General features: G+C 32.8%; 1 long non-coding RNA gene and 1 pseudogene across 1 annotated transcript; both read right to left on the minus strand.

Annotated features, from left to right (window-relative positions):
* Positions 1 to 210: 210 nt before the first annotated feature.
* LOC143597228 (uncharacterized) lies at positions 211 to 3,652 on the minus strand. Its single transcript, XR_013146855.1, has 3 exons — positions 3,095 to 3,652; positions 2,922 to 2,983; positions 211 to 451 (listed from the first exon to the last, which is right to left on the minus strand). It is a non-coding gene; the product is annotated as an uncharacterized LOC143597228 (long non-coding RNA).
* Positions 3,653 to 5,220: 1,568 nt separating this feature from the next.
* Positions 5,221 to 6,315, minus strand: LOC143597229 (putative CCR4-associated factor 1 homolog 9 pseudogene; annotated as a pseudogene).
* Positions 6,316 to 15,742: the final 9,427 nt, after the last annotated feature.

Here is a 15,742-nt window from a genome sequence, read left to right on the forward strand (position 1 = left end):
TGTAATGGGTATTTGAAACCTATAAGTTGAAAAGTTACCAAATCCCAACTTATTAAAAATCCCTTTTTAGCCTTGTTGATAAGGAGAAAGGTAAAAGTTTTTTCAAACACTTTATAAAAATAAAAATGACATATTAAACCTTCATAAGTAATAAGGAGGGGAAAATAAAGAATCCCAAACATACCTTCAGCCTTGATACACTGCTTACTAATTAAAAAAAAAGATTTTTTTTATGTTTTATACACTGCTACAAATTGTTTTTAGCTGAACTGAGAAAAATGAAAAAACTTACAAAAGACAATTAGAAGATAAAAGGGAAAATGTACATGAAATTAGAATTACAACTTTTTCAAATATATGGTTTCGAGTCACCAGGTTGGGTATCATTGAGTTCCATAAACGCCCGAAAACCGGAGTAAATTTCCAAGCTAATATGGAGCATGTGTGTTACCTTTCAATTTCCACCAATTTAAAAAAAAATAGTGTCCTTTCAATTTGCCAAACATGTATAAAATTATAATTTATATTGACAACAAATTAATATCATATAGCATTAAGAACACAAATACCCTAAAAGTGATCATGGATGGGTTATTAAATCAAGGGAAAAAACTACTGATACTTGCCTTTAGAAACCCCAAGAAAAATTAAAAAAAAAACAATGAACCTAAAAAAGTCGCTAAATTAGTTATATGTGCAACTTACAATGAACAAGGTACAACTTCTATTGCATACTCATTACAAAGGATTGTACAGCTTCTAATGAAAAAAATATACATTACTGATGGCGGATGCAGAACTCATTGATACATCATGAATGATATGTCATGGTAATTTATAGTTACAAAAGTACTATACAACAACATGTGATGATCCTCAAGCAATAAAGTGGTGTATGGTACAACCCAATAACCAATAACGCACTATTCTGTACAACATATGATCTAAAACGTCCATTACCTACTGCCACGTCCTTTATATGTCTAAAAACGTCTCTCTAAACATAGTCATATGTACAACTTGTAATGCGTAACTCATTAAAAAGAGCGTAAAACTTGTAAGGAACAATATACATTACTGCATTATGGACTATTCTATACTTATGATGATCCTTTAGTCTAGATTTTGTTGCTTCAACCTTGCAATAAGGGCTTACACATACACATAATATTTTTATAATATTAATATTAATCTATAATAATCGTAGTTGTCAATCGCGAGAATAGCGCTCGCCATAGTGCGCTTCATAGGGAAGCGATACTTTCCCGCTATTTGATGTATAGCACCTTAATAGCGTGATACAGCGATAAAAGCGATAATTAGGGGTTTTTATTTTTGAAATATCAAAAACCGAATTTTTAAACATTAAAATTGATTAAACATCACCAAACTCAACCAATTCCACCGTAAAAAAACTCGTATTGTGAATGAAGCCCCCATGTTTTTTTTTTCCAAAAAAAAATCTAATGCATTATCACTATTCACTATTGACAACTATGATAATATGTGCACAGATTTAACAGGGGAATTAAGAAGATGACCATCCCAAAAGATCACATAAAAGAGTGTGCACACAAAGTTGATTATATAACCAAAGTGACAAACGCATAAGATTAGCTAGTTATTATTAGGTAGACAGGGGTGGGGTGTAAACGAGCTTAGTCACTCATTAGCTACTCATAACTGTTTGTTAAAAGATCAATACACACTTAGCCACTCGTTAGCTACTAATAACTGTTTGTTACACGCACCCACCCACCCACATAGCCGGTTAATAATGGTTATGACATTTCAACAAAAATAGCTGTTTTTAACGGCTCTCTAGCGGTTTGGACGTGAATTAAAAGGCCATTTGAATGCAACCTTTGGTAACTCAAAGACCATTTGATTGCATGTAGCTTAAGAAGTTTAAGTAATACGAGCGCATGCTAGATCTACGTCGTAAGCAGTATTAGACTTCTAAAGTTTCATGCATTGAATTGAGCTTTTGAGTTACCGAAGGAAATATATTTCAATTCTCATCCAAACGGCTATGAATTTTGTTCAAACGCCGTATCCCGTCATTAACCTAGTAAAAATAACCGGTTTCAGTTAACCAGTTATTAACTGGTTCCCACATGAAAATCCATAAGGGTCGTATATGTTTGAAACCGATTTCTCAATAACCGGTTAAGGTGTTGGGTCGGTTTCTATTATAGATTAACCGGTTAAGACTAAGTAATTTACAAATTAACAAACATATTGTACAACATACAAAGCATGTTGAGGAGGGGCAAAATGGTCCATTGAAAATATTCAATGAATTCTTTAAACATATTTAAAATATTGCCCCCTCAACTTTATTTCACTTTTATGAATTTAACTAATAGTTACAAACTTGGCCCTTTAAGTTTTAAGTTTTAACCATATATTTTCTTTTTAATTTCACATTTAACTCAACTTCCATCAATGACTTTTAAACGGTTATAATATTTTCATACGTTAATATTTTTTTAAAAATTTGGCACCATAAAAACGAGAATTTTATTTTCTTTAATTTGAGTATGATATTGCTTTACTTTTTTTTAGTTAAAAAAATTAACATTTACGTAGCGTATTTGCGATCCGGTTTCGATGGTTTTTAAAGTAAACCATTAGTAGCGGTTTTTTGTCATCAAAAACCGAAATAGAATCGTTACAAGTTGAAATCAAACCATCATCACAGGCTGTGTTCCCGCTGCATCGCGCGGGCACCCGTCTAGTACATATTATATGTATGAAGCCACTCACATTATATGTATAAACCATGTTAACACAAAAATCCTACATAAACTATAGCAATAGCATGGGAAAAGAACATAGCATGAGCATCATACCAAAAAGAATATGTGGAAAGAACAACAAAAGTGCCGAAGATAATAAAAAGAAAAAAGAGAGCTTACAATAATCTGAAGAGCAAGCAGGTTTTCTTGAGCAGTAGCTTAAGGCTTTCTTGTAAACATGGCTCCAAACAAATAGAAAAAAACGACATAAAAGGTTAGCACATTTAAGTTTTAACATTAAATTGAACACAATAATTATTAGGCCCGTAAAAGTAAGAAGCGCACAAGCGTACCTCAAATCAAAGCACTCCAAGGCGTACATCTTCTGAAACAAGCTTGCCTGCAACCGGATGAAGTATGCCACATGACCTTACAATTGTGCTCGCTTACCCTCAGTGTTTTGTGGATTATATGAAACAAGCACTTGTTCTTAGTTTTTTTAAAATTAATCCTGTACTGTAATTTAACTAATACCAGCGTGAAATAACAGTCAATAGGATTATGAAGATTAAAACGAAAATATATAAGCTTTGATGCTGTCGTTTGAAACACCAAACTCATTTTACTACAACACGTTTGGGCCATGTGTTAGTATCAATAGGGCCAGGGATTGTATTAAGATTTAAGTTTATGTGGTTCGATCGATAATAATCAAAGAGTCGTGACTGAGTTTTAGTCATAAATGGGTTGAGTTTTTTTAATTTGCTTAATCCAATTGTCGAAAACTACAGTAGCAGCTTCTTATAAATATAAAGCAGCACTTTCCATTATTATGAATAATTAAATATGTATTCTGCAGATCGATGTAAACATATATTCTCCAAACTTTCGATTCTTAGCAACTTAACGGTCAACAATATAAATTATAAAAATCAGACAATCACTAACAAAAAAACAATAAATGGGTCTTTTAGTAATTAAAAACTGTATAATATTAGCATATATAGAAGACTTTTGTATGTATCAGAAAAAACAAAGAGATCACTGCATATTTAAAAACTACAGTAAACTGATATTAAGTGAAAACAGGGAGATAAACAAAATGATCACTTTGCATTATTAAAAGCTGTGGCTTTAGCATTGAGCTGCTGTAGAATGAATAAAAGAAAACACACATAAAAAGATCATATGACAAGCACGATTAATTAAGAATAAAATGATAACTTTGCATTATTACAAACTGCAGCTTGTTTTAAATGCTGCTAAAAACTACTTAACTTTCAAAGATCAAAAGCTAAACCTCCTAAAAGCTACGCGTCAAACATGCACGACGTGACTGAGGGCTAAATCAACTGAGCACATACTCAAACACCACAAGAACTTCATAAATTAAAAACACAACATTGATTCATTATCACTTACAGATGATCAACACTCAACATACTTTGAAGCCCTGCTGTCAATAGTGAAGATAGCGAGCGCTAAAGCGCAAAACTTAGCTAAGCAGGACTGCAGGAGGTCCCTGCAATCTAATGCATAGCGATTGAATAGAGTGAAAATAGTGATAGGTATGGATTTTTTTTTTTAAATAAACAACATCAAAAGCGTTTTTAGGCATCTGTTTTGACCAAACTCCACGAATTCAACTGTAAAAAGAAAACTTTTCATCAATGAAATCCGTAATTATTTTTTTAAGAATCACAAAACATGAAAACGCGGGTGCTATTTCACTGCTATCGCTACATAGCATATAGGCAGCTTGTCACTAACAACCACTATTAGCTATTGACAACTATGCTTTGAAGAGTTGATTTAAAAACCCTATCTAAATAGTCCTTGCTCACATGAAAATTTTGCCTACATGACACCCCCTATACTCATATATGAAAAGGATAATATTTTTATTTTTAACTCTGCAACATCAGAGCAGCAATATCTCCAAAATACAGAAACTTTGATAAACAACAAAACAAATATGATCCATTACACTTATGTTTAAAAATATGGTATGTTTTTCTTTTCTAATTAAATTGCCTCAATGTCCACTATATTATTTCAAGTACATGAGTATGTTATGAGGATAATTAGGAGAAACAAAATGCCTAAACCACATCAAACACAGGACTTCAATCAAAGCAACTAGGCCTGTAAATGAACCAAGCGTTCATGCATTGTTTGGCATGAAGTTCATTTTTTTTGTTCGCTTAATTAAATGAACAAACATGGACACATGTTTTGTTCATTCATTTATGTTCGTTTATACGCTAGTTTTCTGTTTGCTGATAAATGCATATGTTTGGATGAATTGTTTGTTTGCTCAATTATGTTCTTTTACGTTTGTTTGTTTATTTTACTTTGCACTCATGAACTGTTCATTTAGTTTTAAAAGAACTAACATGAGTAAACACAATTATGCACATTTTCTTAATAAACAAACATGAGCAGAAAAGTCTGTTCTATTACGTGCTCATGTTCGGTTGAATAAACGAACATGACCCGTTCATGTTTGTTTGGTTCGTTCACATGCCTTTAAGCAACAACTCCCAAAGAACAACTAGCGAAACTTGATATCAAACAGGCATACGCAAGTACGAAACAAAGAACCAAATAATCGATTAACCGCAAAGCTAAATTCATATTAGAAAGACTAAAACTATACACCTACTAATCCGCTACTAAACTTTGCTACCATAACATAACAATAAAACTAGTTCAGAACGCCTCTAACCCATACAGCACACCGGCATACTTCTCCGGTCCACCACGGCAAAGCCCCCTAATCCTCTCAAACGCGTGCCACGTCAACAAACTATCCGACCCGGCCTGATGACACTTCCCAACGGCCCGGTCCACCTCCAACGTCATTGCCACACGGTCCAGCCCGCCATACAAACTCTCACAATACCTCATCAGATGCTTCACATCATAAACCCTATCCCCAAAAAACGTCCTCAACACCTCCAGAAACCGAGACAACTCATCCGGCAACGCCCTGCCCGTCAAAACCTTCACCAGGTACCCGAAATCATACGCGCTGTGGAACGTCACCCAGCTCACTCGATCATTACACACCAACCCCGACGTCATCATCAACTGAGAAAACCTGACCGAACTGATCCCGAGCTCTCGGTTCCGGTCGAAATCGATGCCCTGCCGCCTCAGAAGCTCGATGGAGTCTAGCGCGTGGAGGTCACGCGCGGGGTCGAAGTCCCTGAAATTGAACTCCCAGATGAACCCAGATCCGGATCCGAATCCAAGATCGGGGAGGTTGCCGTTGGCGTCGGTGAGAGTGAGGCCGACCTGGATGAGTTTGAGGACGTTAACGTTGGACTTGAGGAGGTTGTAGTGGTCGTTAGGGTTTTGGTTAAGGAAGTGATGGTGTCCGTTGTTTGGGCGGACGACGACGCCTGGGAACTCGGTGTCCATGGAGACAAAAGGGTAATCGTCGATGAGGGTTGAGATTAATCGGAACTCGGACTCTGCGTTGTACGCGAACACTGATCGGACGATGATGTTAGGTTTTTGTTTAGGTTTCGACATTGCTGGTGGTGGTTTTGGTTTGATTGGTAATGGTAATGAGATGAGTGGGGGGTTAGGTTATAAATATGGAATTGGTTATTGTAAATATTGTGTTTCCTTTTATAAAACTGTAATAATAATAAGATGATAACTTTTCATGGGTTCAATTTTATTGTGATCAAGGGATGAGTCGGTGTTCAATTTTATAACATGGGGTAACCAAAGGTCCAAAACATTGTAAACACATATTATTCTTTTTTTGATAAAAAGATTGATGAGACAATGATCGGATCAATAGAGCATTTATAGTGGAGAATTTCACATGAATAATCTTATAACCATATGTTGTGGTTTATAAAATAAGAAGACATTGTCTTTCCTTTTATAAAACTGTAAGAGCATAAGTTTTGAGAATTTTCATATCATTATCATCATTGTACTCAGTATATCCCACTAATAGCAATGCTATTATAGGGTCTGAGGAGGGTAAGATGTAGACAGTCTTACCTCTATCTCATAGGGATAGAGAGGCTGCTTCCGGTGAGACCCCCGGCTCGATAGTAGTTTTGCATCAAGCATTGGAAATAAGGCACATAGCACTCAATCATCGGGACACCGGCTGATTGGTGAATGTGCCCTTGTCTTTCGGCTATCAACGCCACCACATGATGTCTGATTAACCTTCCGCCACTTTTAACGTTATTTTCACGAGATTAGTAAAATAACGTCAAAATTAGTGCAATTTTACTTTTGCCCACCCGAGGGTTCTCACATATATATATTATATGCGCGCACCGCAAGCAGGGCGTTTGAGAATTTTCATATATAACTGTTAATTTATTAAAGAACATAATATGTTGAAGGGAAAAGTCTAGGGTATGTACGATTTGGTTTTTAGGTAAAACCGTGAACGAAATTGTTAATAACGATTTTTTTATCACTAAGAATTGAAACCGAATCGTTGGAAATTAAAACTGAACGGTTACCAACAATTTGGTTTTACAGTCTTGGTTTAAAAAAATATAAAAATATTTTAGAATGGATAAATTCTCGAATAATTTGTATTTCTAAACATAAAATTAAATATAACAAATTTCAATTGAAACTAATCTTAGTTTTTTATAAATATATTTTCTACTAATATATTTTAGAACTAATCATTTTTCGAATATATTTTAATTCATTACTTGTTTTGTAAACTTGTAATCAAATTTAATAATATATGCATTTATTTATTAACGTAATAACGTTTTCTTATGTGAAACATATCGTATATCGTGAAAATCCAAAATAATTTTTTCCGATGCGAATTGATAAAATATGTGAGATACGTGATTCTAATGTAATTTTATCATTTACATGTATAATCATAAATATAACATGTAAACCGAGAATGTCTAGATAATTTTTCAATCATGTAACAAAATTTAAATATGTCACACTAATTATTAGGGGTGTGTACAAAACCGAAAAAACCAAACCGGTACCGGAAAACCAAAATAACTGAACCGAAAAAAACAAACCGAATTAGAAACCGGCAGTTCGGTTTTGAACTTTAGTAAAAACCAAAATACTGTTAAGAACCGAAATAACCAAAAAATCGAAATAACTATAACATATTAATCGTAACCATTAAACCAAAATCTACCAATGAATGTTTAGTTTTAACATATGGTTAATCTTTACTATATATAATGTAGCAAATAAGGGTAAATTAAGACGCATTTTTTAAGTAAATTAAAACACTCCATGCATTATATATAACTTATAACAAGGCTAAAAGTGTCATTAACATATTAAATATCACGTGAAATTTGAAACTTATTCAAAATATTTACAATTTGCATCCCTCAAAGTTACAATATTGATCATTAATTTTTACATATATATATTTTTATTTTCACTTTTAGCCCAACTACCCCCACGATTTTTAAACGGTTATAACTTTTTCATACGTTAATCATTTTTAGAATAAATGGCATCATAAAAACGAGCATTTTATTATGTTTAATTTGAGTATAATATTGTTATGGTTTTCGAAGTAAAAAAAAACATTTTTTGTAGAAGTGTTTATGGTTCGATTTTGATGATTTTAAATTAAACCATAAGCCAACTACACGTTTTTTTTGTTGTCGGAGACCCAAACTGAACTGTTTTAAATAAAACCCAACTAAACCGAACCATTACGAATGATTAGTTTCCGATGTAGTTTGCGTTTCGATAATTAAGTTTAAAATAAGAATTATTAATTTGTCTATACATTCACTTCAAACTAAGCGTCAACTTGTAAATTACTTAAAAGAATCATAATATGAACAAATATAACTTTGGTCACATAAATGATAAACCTTATTAAAATAAATTATAGAAGACAAAATCATAACAAGAATAAAGATTACAAAAATCATAATGGAAATTTGGCTAAATTAAAATTGTAATAGACACGTTTAATCATATTAAATAAAACTTTGTTTAACTATCTTTTAATAATATCTAATATATATTATAAAACGTATCAAATATTAAATAAGTATAGTTAAAATTAGCATTTCACTATTTACGATCAGCTCTGGTTTCAACCGTGAAACCAAACTTATGAACGGTCTCACAGTTTCAAACGAAATAATGAATACCTATAAATTTGTTACATGATTACTAAAGTATGTGTTTCCCGCTGCATTGCGCGGACACTCTTCTAGTACACATATATTTGGTTTATATGAATGATTCATAAATAATATTATGGGTACTTTTAGTTTTGATTTTAATATGTCTTTTATTTTCTTTTAATATTCAAGTCCAAATATTCAATATTTTATTAATCATTAGTTTAACGAAATATATCTAGCCCAATTTCAATATTTTGAGTCAAGTTTTTTTTTTTTTTTTTTGCCTAAAAAGTTTTGGCTCGAATAGCAAAACCGAAGAAAAGCGCATCCAAAACCGAACCGAACCCAAAAATCAGGACCCTAAAAAATCAAAACCGAACGGTTTTAAAATATAATAAAAGCGAAAGTTTGGTTCGGTTTTGATCAAAAACCGCACCGAACCACACCACGCACACTCCTACTAATTATTGTATTACAAATAATTACATGACATCTTTTTATTAACTAAATGACATCTTTTGTAGTTAGAATGTTTATTCTCCAAAACATTTTATATTTACACCAAAAATCCTACATTATATGTAACATTTCGGTTAATCCAATTTTTTGTATTTATATTTATACCCTACCCGAGTTTTTATTTGGATATCCGCACTAATAAAATCGTGCATGTATGTAGTAATTATGGTGCAATTATTATGTTATGCTTGTATCTTGTGTTTAACCGGCTATCGAACCCGAAAATCGTTTGTATTGGCATAATATTGCATTTTATCAAAGTTCGTGGGCTAAATTGTAAAAAAAATCAAACTTTTTTCTCCCAACACGTGTCGCCCTAGACGATGCGTGGAGGACTCTTTTCAAAATCAGATATTATTTTTAATTTGAGAAATTTCTTAAGGATTTCCACAATTTTTGTTTTTTACTCCTTTCTCCTTTAAGGCTTGAATAACGGGTTTTTGTAGTAACTGAACGGGGAAAAACATTATGAGTCGGCCATTGGCAAAACGATTCCGTGAATCAAATGAAAGATGTTATTCCTTTCCAGGGGGATTCCGAATATAATGTTCGAACATATAGGCTAGAGAGAAACATACATCATATGATTCAAGACCTTAGGTGGTCTACATGATCATGTGACGATCATTTTTCTTAATTATAACCGAATTCATGGTGATTCGTGGCAAAACTCGGTCTTTCATATTTAGTACTAATTGAAGGAATGGGTAGGAAAAGCCATGGTGGTTCATGGGTACCCCAACCATTCACCTCGACGTCTCTCATCTCGATTTTAATCAATTTTAAATCTTTTGTTGAAATTAATCGACAGTGATACATGAAGATTTCAACAAACGATATTTTTATTTCATATTGAATTTAGATTTTCGATATAAATGATATTTTTTCATTTCTTGAAAGAAACCATGGTGATTCATGAAATCATAACCCCTCAATATTTTATTTTTTTCTTTTTCGATATTATTAATTTCCTTTTGAATGTGTATATTTTAATTTTCCTCACAAATGATAAAATTATTAATCTCAAACACAATTTATTTTAGAATTATTCAAAATTTACTCATGTATTACATTAATTATGTCACGCCCAACCTAAGGCGTAAATGTCGAGATGCAAACTGATTACTCATAGTTCACAAAGTACTATCATGCAATAATTAAAAATGACAATATCTATTTATTTAATTAATTTTTCAAATAAGTCAAATACAAAATACATAATACATAATTCATATAAACAAGATAATTCAAAATCTAAGTTATACTAAGTCTTGATTTAGTCTTGAATGCGTTTCTTCTAACATAAACAATCCTAAATACTTCATCAAATCTTGCAACTAGTTCAAATGATAACCTGCATATGCGTATAAAATATAAATAATTTTTTCAACACAAGCTTGAGTGAGTAAAACACTAGTTAATTGAGATACAATATAATATTTAAAGGAAAATGCAAACTGTTCCTGCGAGATAAGAATTTAACCATAGCATGTACACAATTCAAACAAATATAAAGATAGGGTTAAACCGTTGTCATGCGAATCGGGCATTGGTTACCAAAAAAATGAGTTGTCGGTTAAACCATTGTCATGCGAATGAACACCGACCACTACAACGGTCGTATCATCATAATAAAATATGTTGGACCTCTCCGACTGCGTTCAAATAAAGCAAGTAAGCAAATAACAAGTTAGACATAAACTGATATACACACAAGGATTAAACAATGGCAATTGTGGACACTATAATATAATAGGTAAATATTGTAAATATGCACATGTCCCCAAAAGATTAAAATGAGTAAAATAAGGGAGTGAAATACTCACCTGATTAGATGAACGAAATACAAATGAGGATGATGTGAGAAGGATAATCCCCTTCGGGATATACCGTCAAGGATTCCTAGTTAAATAATAATAATATGAGTTAATTGTAAATTACATAACATGTATAATAGATTCGGGTTTCGACGTGATTTGAGTTTTGATTGGGATTATAATATTATGGATTTGAACGATTGATTTCTATATTGATTATTATTGTAAGGATTAATATTATTGATTATAATTTATTTATTAAAATCATTATTTTTTAGTATTTATAAAATCACCCTTGTTTACTTGATATGATAAATATATAATCAAATTTATAAATTAATAATTTAAATAACTAATTTTAATATAAAATATAATTATAATTATACGAATAAATAAAATAAAAATATATAAGTTATTAAATAAATAATTATAATATTTAGTAATACACAAAATAATATTTAATAAATATATATCTTGAATCTTTAACGAAATTTAATGGTAAAGATATAGTTAACACATTTATCACGTTTATTATGTTTTGTTTTAAAAAAAAATACAAATAATACCAATATAATAAAGATAAAAGTTTGTAAGAAAACGCTCAACGACGAGAAAACGTGAATTTAAAGTGTCGGGTTTTATTAAGGTTTATTTAAAACAATATATACTAATAATGCGTATTAATTATATACACACACACACACGCACACCAAAAATCCATAACGAGATTATTTGTCAAGAACGTAAAACTTAATGGCGTCGGTTTAAATAGAATAATGTTTATTTGATAGTTAATAATAATTATAAATGATTTATAAAACATTTAATCTATTAAATCAAGTAAAAGAACCAAAATAATAATAATAATAATAAAACTGGGCTGGGGGAGGCTCGAACCCGCTCCCCCAGCCGGGTCACGTCTTAGACCACACACACCAAACCATCTGATCCAGCATGATAGTTGGTTAAGACATGAGACATTATATTAAATACAGAACCCATTTAAATCATTATTCAAGAACATACCCTAGAAGTTGAAATCGATCGATCCACGCTATGAATGTTTAATTAAAGTTAGGGTCAACATTAAACACTGAAAAAAGGTCAAGAAACATATATAAATTACCAGTTTTCGTTACGAATTGATGGTGAGCTACGAACGTATGCGTCGACCAAGAACACGAGCTTACTGGATCATACATATTGCTATAATGAAATTAGACTTAGGGTTCGATTCTCAAAGTGAAGATGAGGATATACCAGGGTTTAATTGAATTCTCATGATCTGTATTCGTATAATATATATTTTGATATGGACGGATTCATTATTCTAACCATACGTATCAATTTCGGATCCTATAATATAATTACTACGTCGGTGTGATCGTATATGGTATGAGGAGTAATAATCATGATTCAATTACCATGTTTACGACGAAAATTGTGGCTCAAGCTTGTTAAACAGGTTGCGGGTTTGTTGAATGGGTATGATAAACGGGTACGGGTAATTGGGTAAATGAGTTACGATAACATAACATCCAGATGTAACATTCTATTTTTGATAATATATAATGAATAAAATAATTTCTTTGCTTGATGGTGTTCTATTATTTCGCCAAATTATATAAAAATAATAGAATAGGGGCTTTGACAATAAAATATGGAATAAGAGATGGTGATGGACCTTAAGTCAATGGGCTTAAGGGTATATAAAACCCTTAAACCTCCCTAAAACCCTAAAACCCTCATTTCTATCATCTAGCCTCCATAACACACTCAAACACACACACACACACACACCTCTCCATTTTGGATCAGATCTGGATCTGAACCAAGAAGGGTATGTGCTAGATCTTCATCATACAGACAAGGAAAACGTCCATAATCATGTATCGAGCCAAACCGTAGCTAGAAGTAAACCCAAAAGGTACGTTTTAGATTAAAGGTTGGGTTTTTAAGGTTGGTTTGCCCTGATATTTGATACTAAGGAAAATCGGGCATCTTTATGCAAGAAAAATATGAACTTGGACATAAACGAGGTGTTTTAGAATGAAACGGGACAAACGGGTAACGTTTGGACCGAGTTATTGGAAGAAAACGATGTCGTTATAGACCAAGGCTCGTTCCTTATGCAAGACGGGAAAAACAAGTCGAAAAGAAAGGCTGGAAAGTGATAAGAATGGAAACCATATATGAATCGAGTCCTTAAGAAACCTGATTCAGTAAAGTAATCAAATCGAGTTGTAAAGTAATCGAATCGAGTTTATAAGTAATCGAATCGAGTTGATAAAGTAATCGAATCGAGTTGATGAGTAATCAAATCGAATTGGCAGAAAAGTAATCGAATCGAATTGGCAGAAAAGTAATCGAGTCGAATTGGCAGAAAAGTTATCGAATCGAATGGTCATTCGATTAGAACTTCCATTCATTAGAATCTCCATTCGATTAGAATTTCCATTCGATTAGATTAGTTTAAACTTCAATTTTTTTGATGAATTTTTAGTAAAGGACTATTAATGAAAATAAAAATTTTCCAACCTGACCGGGCAGCTCGACCCCAGCTAGGAGCTCTACCCGTTGGACCCTGCTAGGGGTTTCCGCCCATAGACTCCGCTGCCAGGGTCGCTGTCCCCAGACCCCCGTTTCTTGCGGGTTTTATCAAACTAGAAATATGATATGGATAGGGTTAGTTAATTGTTACTTTTAATTGTTATACAGTTAGTCGCGCCAAGTTAAGGAAATGAAGTACCATTAACTCTGAAAGGAATCGGACCCATGTGAGTTTCTAGCCCCATTTCCTTGTTATGTTTCCAGGGCTGTGTGCATACTCGATGTGATTAGTTAATACACTTACCTTAAGTGGTAAGTGTATGATACGTGAATGTTTATGAATGATGTATGTATGATATATGAATGTATATGAATGATGTATGTATGATATAGAAAAGATTAAGAGTATGTATGAAAGTATATAAATATAAAAGAAAAGGAAGGTATGTATGAATTGATGGTAAAAGGGTGGCATGCCCTAATAATATATGTGAAAGGAGGGTGATATACCCTAACAATATCTGTGAAAGGAGGGTGACAGACCCTAACAATATCTGTGAAAGGAGGGTGACAGACCCTAACAATATCTGTGAAAGGAGGGTGACAAACCCTAATAATATATGTGAGGTTATAGGGCGAAATGCTCTTTGAGAGTGGCAGACCCTAATAATATTTGTGAGGTTATAGGGTGAAAAACTCTTTAAGACGTATAAGTATGTATGTAAAGTAAGATAAAATAGGAAAGTATGAAAGTATGACAGTAAGAATGAAGTTATATACTTATGTATGTACTAACGAAAGTAAATAAGGTTGAGTATGTAGTATATGAATGTATTGTATGTTACTTAATTAACTAGAACTCACTCAGCGTAGCTGACTTTTAGTATGCACGCATGTAAATAGGTTAAAAGAGCTAGCATGAGGACGACACATGGCATGGGTTGACATCTAGGGAAGGAAGTCATGATGTATTATTTTTAAGTTTTATGTTGAGACAATTCATGATGTTTTAAGACAAGTATTTAATGGTTTGTAAGAAATGGTTGACTTAAATATTTATGCGAAAAGTTTTAATTAACTATGATATTTAGAACTGTGTTGATGAGTAAATCCAATGCTAAAGTAGGTCACTGGGACCGGGGCCTTACACTAGAATTTGCTATATGGTCCTTGGAGTATGATGAGGGAAACAATTAAGGTTAATAGTTTAGTTTAGGGTGAGATTTGTAATATCTTGAAAGTTTATTATATATATTAACTAAACAATTAAACAATAATATTATAATAATTAATTAACTCGATATTTTATTAATAAATTTCCCGAACATAAAAACGGGTCAGGTAAATGATAAGAATATAATTTTGAAAAATCCGAGTTTTTAGAAGTGTTACACAAATCTCATATATTTACAGCACTTACTCGAACTCATGAAATTTTACATATTTTATCCTTGCAATGTCTTCCCCGCCTCATCAACTTTCACCATCTCACCGACAACTCTTCTTGTAGTATGTCATCTCGCATTGCCAAGGGTATCGTGGAAACCCTATCTACCCTCATTTCCCAACTTCAAACCGTGAATGTCGCCACCGCACCTGTAACTTCCAAATCCGTTGTTTGTTCTTTCAAGCAATTCACTAGCTTGAACCCACCAAATACGTTGGAGCCGAGGATGCTATCACCCTCTTCCAATGGTTCGAGCATATGGATAGTGTCTTTCTTCATTGTGAATCGCCAGAAGAGAAGAAAACCACATACGCCTAAAGTGTCTTTGGCTTAGGCGCCTTCACTCGGTGAAAGGTTGAGAGACACTCTCTTGGGGCGGAAGTTGCCATGGGATGACCTTAAGAAACTCATGCTTGAAATATTCTGCCCAAAGTATGAACTCAAGAAGTTAGAAGAGGAATTTTGGAGACTTAAATAAGAAGGTGGGGATAATACCACCTATAATGGCTGATTTCATGAGTTGAGCCTTCTCATTCCTTA

This window comes from Bidens hawaiensis, unplaced genomic scaffold (assembly GCF_021521415.1).
Source record: "Bidens hawaiensis isolate Kalapana, Puna unplaced genomic scaffold, B.hawaiensis_p1.1 tig00047772_1, whole genome shotgun sequence".
NCBI classification, from domain to species: Eukaryota; Viridiplantae; Streptophyta; class Magnoliopsida; order Asterales; family Asteraceae; genus Bidens; species Bidens hawaiensis.